We start from the raw sequence: 6987 nt of genomic DNA, 5'->3' as shown, positions 1-6987 counted from the left end.
ATTAGATGTTATAATAAAGGAAGAGCACTTTAGCACAGCGTCGTATGTAGTACTCGATAAGTGGTAGCTATTATTCTGTGGAAAGGAAGAATTGTTTCTCTTTTCTTCTAAAAGCTTGCAATAGAATTGAGACCCTGTCTGGTAAGGAGGGACGGAAGCACTAAGGCTCCTGTAAAGGTGAAAGTTTTTAAGGATTTTCCTAGAATAACTTCGGAATGAATCTATGTATTGGATTTTATCCAAATTGGGAAAACAATAGAGTCTTTGTTTTATTGTCAAATAATGTGTTAGGAATTTAAGTGATTAAAAATGGTTCCTTGGCCTTTCACAAAGACGGTGCAGGAGGCAAAGAAGGAAGACGCTGCTCCTGCCAAAGCCAAAGCCAAGGCTTTGAAGGCCAAGAAAATGGTGCTGAAAGGTGGCCACAGTCACAAAAGAAAGATCCTCCTCTCACCTACATTCCTATGGCCTAAGACACTGCGTCTCTGAAGGCAGCAAATATCCTTCAAAGAAGGGCCCCAGGAGAAACCAGCTTGACCACTATGCCATCACCAAGTTCCCCCTGACTACCCAGTCAGCCATGAAGAGAATAGAAGACAACAGCACACTTGTGTTCATTGTGGATGTCAAGGCCGACAAGCACCAGATCAGGCAGGCTATGAAGAAGCTCTATGACATTGACGTGGCCAAGGTCAACACCCTGATCAGGCCCGATGGAGAAAAGGCAGTTGTGTGACTGGCTCCTGACTATGATGCATTGGATGTTGCCAACAAAATTCGGATCATCTAAACTGTGTCCAGCTGGTGAAATACAAATACACGTTTTTTTCACCATTAAAAAAAAAAAAAAAGGTTCATTGAGACAGGAATAATTTTATTCAAGTAACTTCTAAAATTCCGTTAATCTGTGAGACCCAATTAAAAGAAACTTTGAATTATGGAAGCCAAAAAAACCCTGTGTTGTTTATGGAGTCCTCTTTCAAATAGCCTCATACATTTCCTTTTAAAACCGTTGGACTTTTCCAGAGTGTAGATTTTAGTTTTGATACTCCAAAATCAGGACTTTGACTTATCTTTCATGGCAAACTTCAAAGTAGAAAAAAGGTACTTCAGTGTTTTTATTGTGATAAGTTTTTGAAGCTCTTACTAATTTAATTTGCAAGTATAAGGACCTCATGATTCAAAATGAAAATACAGAAACTTTCTCGACAAACTAATTTTATTTAGGCCATTTAAAACAATTGCCTAGACTCCTGCACTTTGGTCCACTTCCAGTAGGTCCATCGTAATAATGTAAGCTATCATCCTCCCTGATTTGGACCATCGTAATAAGCTTTGACCTTATCAACCTATAGTCAAATCTCCATCGAACTGAGCGTGATCCTTATTAATCAGAAATGGAAGCATATAAATGCCATTCAAGGATCTTCAGTATCTTTCCATCACGCTTAAAATATAAGCTCCACAACCCTTACTATGGCCTACAGACCCTGACTGATGAAAATCTTCGTACTACAACTTTATCTCCTTTCACTTGACCTTTTGAACATGCCAAGCACTTTTCTGGCTTTAGACACTTTCAGAATGCTACTCTTTTCTCTTTTCTTTTCTTTTCTTTTCTTTTCTTTTCTTTTCTTTTCTTTTCTTTTCTTTTCATTTTTTGAGAGAGAGAGTGAGTGTGAGTAGGGGAGGGGCAGAGATTGGGAGACTGGATCCAAAGGAGGCTCCACCCTGACAGGCTGACAGCGGTGAGCCTGATGTAGGACTTGAACTCACAGACTGTGAGATCATGACCTGAGCCGAAGTCTGACTCTCAACCGACTGAGCCACCCAGGTGCCCCCGAATGTTATTTCTTTTTAACTCACAACTCTTCTCATTCATTTACATATGCCACTGTATTTATTGTTTGCTCTGCATTAGGTATAATAGTAGTTGATTGAGATATGCTGGAAGAAAGGCCCTAGAGTGGGAGATTACCTGGCATGGGGGGGGGGGGGAATAACTGGGAGGTCAGTATAGCTGGAGGAGTGTGAGGAAGGGGAGAGTAGTAGGAAATGTAGTCACAGAGGTAAGTTATGGAGATAGAGCCTTGTTGGGCTACTTTAAGTATTTTGGTCTTCACTCTGAGTGAGCAGGGAAGCCATTGGAGGATTTGGGGCAGAGGGACTGCATAATAAATCGGTTTTAAGTCATTCTGGCTTCTCTGTAGAGACTGGACTACATGGAGGCAAATGCAGAGGCAGAGGGACCGGTTTCCAGGAGAGTGCAGTAATCCAGGCAAAATATGACGGCGGCTTAGACTAGTGTAGGTGGTGAGAAGTAGTCAGCTTGTGGATCTATTTTGAAAGTAGAGGCAATAGAATTTCTAGTAAGGTCGGATGAGAGATGTAAGATCTCAAGAAAGATTCAAGGATGACTCCGGGAGTTTGCTCTCAGCAATTTGAAAGATGGAGTCATCATTAGCTTCTGACGTTAAGACAGTGGTAGGAGCAGGTTTTGAATGAGGGAGGAGAATGAGATCAATTTAGGACGTTCTGAGTTTGAGAAGTTGCTTAGAAATCCAAAAGGAAATGTCGGGGTGACAGTTGGAAAACGTGTGGCGTTCAGGAACCATATTTGGGCTGGAGGTATGAATTTGGGGGTCATTGACATTTCAACGCCATTTAACATCATGGAAAATGATAAGATCACCAAGGGATTGGGTATAGATAGAGAGGAAAAGAAGACCAAGAAACAAACCTGCGATACTTCATTGTTACTACCTTAGGGGGAAAGAGGAATGAACAGAGGGGACTGAAAAAGAGCTGTTGAGTGAGGTGGGAGGAAAACCAAGAAAGTGTAGTGTCCCGAAAGGTAAGTGCAGAATGTATAGGAAAGCACCAGGAGATGGACGAGAGTCCATTGAGAGTGAAAGGTCAAGTAACATAAGCACCAAAAATTGAACGTTGGATTTAGCAACATGGAGGTTATTGGTGATCTTGACAAAAGAGTTCTTATGGATTGAGGGGGAAATGGTTGATTGGAGTAGTTTCCAAAGTGATTGCAGAAAAAGGAAATGAGAGACAATGGATACAAGCGATCATTTTGGATACTTTTCTGTAAATGGGAACAGAGAACTAGAGCAGAGGCTGGTGAGAAAATGGGAAGGAGTGAGGCAATTATCTTAATATGCGAGAAAGAGCACATCTGTAATCTATTGGGGAAAGAAGGAATACTTACTTGTTGATGTAGGAGAAGGAAGAGAGACTTGGCCGGAACCAGGCATTGAGGGGTGAGACATAAGGGAATGACTTCCCATGAGAAAACTGGTCGTAGGAAGTTGCAGAGAAGATTCATCCATAGCACAGATTGCAAGAAGAGTATATGGTTGCAGCTGGACGTAGGAAGGTGGAGTGGTTTTGAAAGAATGCACAAGTTCCCCTCTAATTTTGTTCTTCAAAGTTCCCATTGAAGCATGAAGTGAAGACATCAGCCAGAGTGAGGATGAGAGTGAATTTGTTGAAGGTTTGGAGAGACAAAATAAGGTGTAAATTATTTATCTGGAAGAATGGTAGGATGAATAGATGAGGGTGAGCAGTGGTTCCCAAAGTGCGGTTCCATGACCAGCAGGCTCAGCTCTACCCGAGAAATTGCTAGAAATGCAAATTATTGGGCCCCATGCCAGACCTGGCAAATATTTAACCCTGGGATGAGACGCCCTCCAGGAGATTCTTCTGCCCAGGAAAGCTTGAGAACCACTGGATTAGAGGATTAAGTCCTTGAAGCGAAAATTTGAGCAGTCCATATGGCTGTGCATTTTTGTCCAGACATGTTCGGTGGCATAGGAGGGCACAGGTGGAAGGTTGTTGTAACCAAGGCTGTGGTTTCACCAAGTAACGGAGTTATTGTTTTATTTTAATGTTTGTTTTTGAGAGAGAGAGAAAGCACAAGTGGGGGGGGGGGGCACAAAATCTGAAGCAGACTCCAGGCTCTGAGCTGTCAGCACACATACTGTGAGATCATGACCTGAGCCACCCAGGTGCCCCCGAAGCAACTAAGTTAAAATGAAAGAAGAGCAAGAGAATTGAGAATGGATGGAAACAGACCCTTATGGTCATTGATTATGAAATGGAAAAAGAATGAAGGGAAAACATCAAAGGCAAGAGGAAGAGTGGAAAAGGAGCAGGCTCAGAGGATCCTGGTGGTAAACCAGAGGGAGTGAGCTGGAAAGGTAGGAGGTGGTTGTCAGAGAGGGTAAATTAAATTGAGACTATGGAGGGTTTATAGTTATTCGTCACGGGAATGTCTACAACAGAGCTGACCAATAGAAATATGATGTGGTTCATGAACCTCATTGTAAATTTTCTAGTACCTGACACTTAAGAAATATTTATTTGATGTAAATATCCAGAGACTATCATTGTAACATTAACGAATATAAAAATATTAGTGACATATTTTACATTTTTTTCTATTAAATTGCTGAAATCAGTTTGGATTACCCCACATGTGCCTCAACAAGTACAAAAAGATCGAGATCGTACCTTGCATATTTTCAGACCGCAACGCTGTGCAGCTCAAAATCCACCCCAAGAAAAAATTGGGAAAGGCAGTGAATACTTGGAGATTAAAGAACATACTAAAAAATGAATGGGTTAGCCAAGAAATTAAAGAGGAAATTAAAACGTGCATGGAAGCCAATGAAATTGAAAACATGACCGTCCAAAAACCTCTGGACTACCCACGTGTGAAGCCCCAAGTGGCTAGTGACCACCATTTGGGACAGTACGGGCCACAGAGGTGATCATCGGGGACAGTACCGTGGTAGGTTGTGGAGATCACCCTTGGAGGAAAGGAGCTTAAAGCCCGGGTGTGGGAAGAATTATCTAGTGCATGTTGAAGTTGCCCTGGATTGTTGCTGGAGAGAGGGTCAGTGAATCATGATCGAGCACAAGGAGAGGAGTAGATGGCAGCAACAGTGAGAGGTTGTGGGCAGTGCAATAGGATAACGGTAAATTCAGAGCTGGGCTATTTGAGATAGAGAGAGGGAGAATGATCTGGAGGCAGAGATGTGGACCCCGGAGGACATCTATTCCACTTCCAGGCCGAGTGGTGGGATGGGTGTGGAAGAGGAAACAGCCATCACTTGAAAGTGTGCAGCAGTGTCCTCAGAGGAAGGAAAGAGTCAAGGAAGAAGTTGAGCGTACACACATAGGACATTTTGGTGCTGGTGGACCATGAGTTGCGGAAGGCACGGTGGATGGGTTTCAGACATTAAGGGGGAGTTAACAATACAGACAAAACAGGGGCGCCTGGGTGGCTCAGTCGGTTGAGCATCCAACTTCGGCTCAGGTCATGATCTCGGTTCCTGGGTTCGAGCCCCACATTGGGCCTGCTGGAGTCAGCCTGTCAGTGCAGAGCCTGCTTCGGATCCTTTAACACCCCCCTCTCTCAGCCCCTTCTCTCCCCCCCCCCCCAGAATAAATAAAATGTTAAAAAAAATGTTTAGGGGCACTTGGTTGGCTCAGTTGGTTAAGCAATGCAGTCTTGATTTTGGCTCAGGTCATGATCTCACAGTTTGAGCCCAACGTCAGGCTCTGTGCTGACAGTGCAGAGCCTACTTGGGATTCTGTCTCTCTCTCTCTCCTTCTCTCTCTGCCCCTCCCCTACTTACACTGTGTCTCTCGCTCAAAATAAATAAATAAACTTAAAAAAATGTTTAAGAAAATAAAAAATACAAGCATACAATAAAGAGAAAGAAGGGGATGTACAAAGACTTCATCGGGATTAGAGTGTGCAAGATTAGGGAGATATGAGCCGAGGGTTTCTCGAAGTGACTGACATAAGTGAGGGTAAGGGACTGCATGAGGTTGAGTGGATTCAAGGCAGGTGAGTGTGAGTTCCAAAGTATAGGGAAGCAGGGATATCTGGGGTTATCTCTGGATCCCTGCAGGTGAAAGAGAAAGTTCTGTTGTGCAAGGTGCACAATGTACATCTGTCAGGGGAAAAGCAAACTTAATCCAAGGATGTATAACACTCTCTCTGTAATGCGTTGATGGAATTGAGGCTACCTAGAGAGGTGAGGTGTTATTCCAGTTGTGTGGGCCCCAACTTCACCTTGACCTTTAGTAATGAAGGGGTCGAAGACCTAGGATAACATGATTTTATTCGCAGTAAAGATATAGATATAGATATAGATATAGATATAGATATAGATGTAGATATAGATATATCTTGAACACATGAAAAAATGTGAAAAATGGAATGCCCATAAATTATTGGGTGGGGATATAGATAAAGAACTAAATTAAATGAGGGTCCCAATATTAAGGAATAGCAACATGTTAATTGAAATGTGTTTGGGAGTTTAATTTTGTTGACAGCGGATTTCCAGATTTGAGAAGATGATCCTGGCCTCCTTCATTTTATGTTCTGTGTCTGTGTTAATGAGAACAACAGCTTACCCAAGAAAGCTGGAAGTCAGTATTCGGGGAAAGCTGCTGCTGCTGCTGCTTTGTGAACGTATTTTGCGGTTTTTCGGACATCTCGGGTTCATTCTAGGTTTCCTTCACATACAGTGTTAATCTACAGCTCTGTTCTGACTTCTGAGGGGATGCAAAGCGTTGTCATTCTTCCACCGCTCTGCGCTTTGAAGGGATTACTGCTTGGCGATACGCACAAGGCTTAAAGACTACAGGGAATACTAGTGATTTAAGAACATTCTGAGGGCAAAACTAATGATAGCCATGTACAGTCTTCTGATCTTCTGACCTCTTAATTACTAGCTTGACAGAAAATAGAGCCCATGTCGACTGGAGTGTACCATCCGAGTATAGAAATTTTATTTAAGGATTATCTTAGTTCCTCACCAGACGTGGAGCATAGATTATGGACATATCTGTGGCAGGAGAATTTGAAATTGATTACTGTTTGGTTCCTAAATGTATACAAAACAGTTTATAAATTTGGCCACCCAAAATGTAGACAGTTCTGAATTTGACAGTTCC

General features: G+C 42.6%; 1 pseudogene; it reads left to right on the top strand.

The window, feature by feature from the left end:
- The first annotated feature begins 309 nt into the window (after window positions 1-309).
- Window positions 310-790, top strand: LOC121025816 (60S ribosomal protein L23a-like; annotated as a pseudogene).
- Window positions 791-6987: the final 6197 nt, after the last annotated feature.

This window comes from Herpailurus yagouaroundi, unplaced genomic scaffold (genome assembly GCF_014898765.1).
Source record: "Herpailurus yagouaroundi ecotype Mexico unplaced genomic scaffold, PumYag 67702, whole genome shotgun sequence".
Lineage (NCBI taxonomy): Eukaryota > Metazoa > Chordata > Mammalia > Carnivora > Felidae > Herpailurus > Herpailurus yagouaroundi.
Note: the sequence above shows the minus strand (reverse complement) of the source record. Positions and strands in the feature narration are given on the sequence as shown.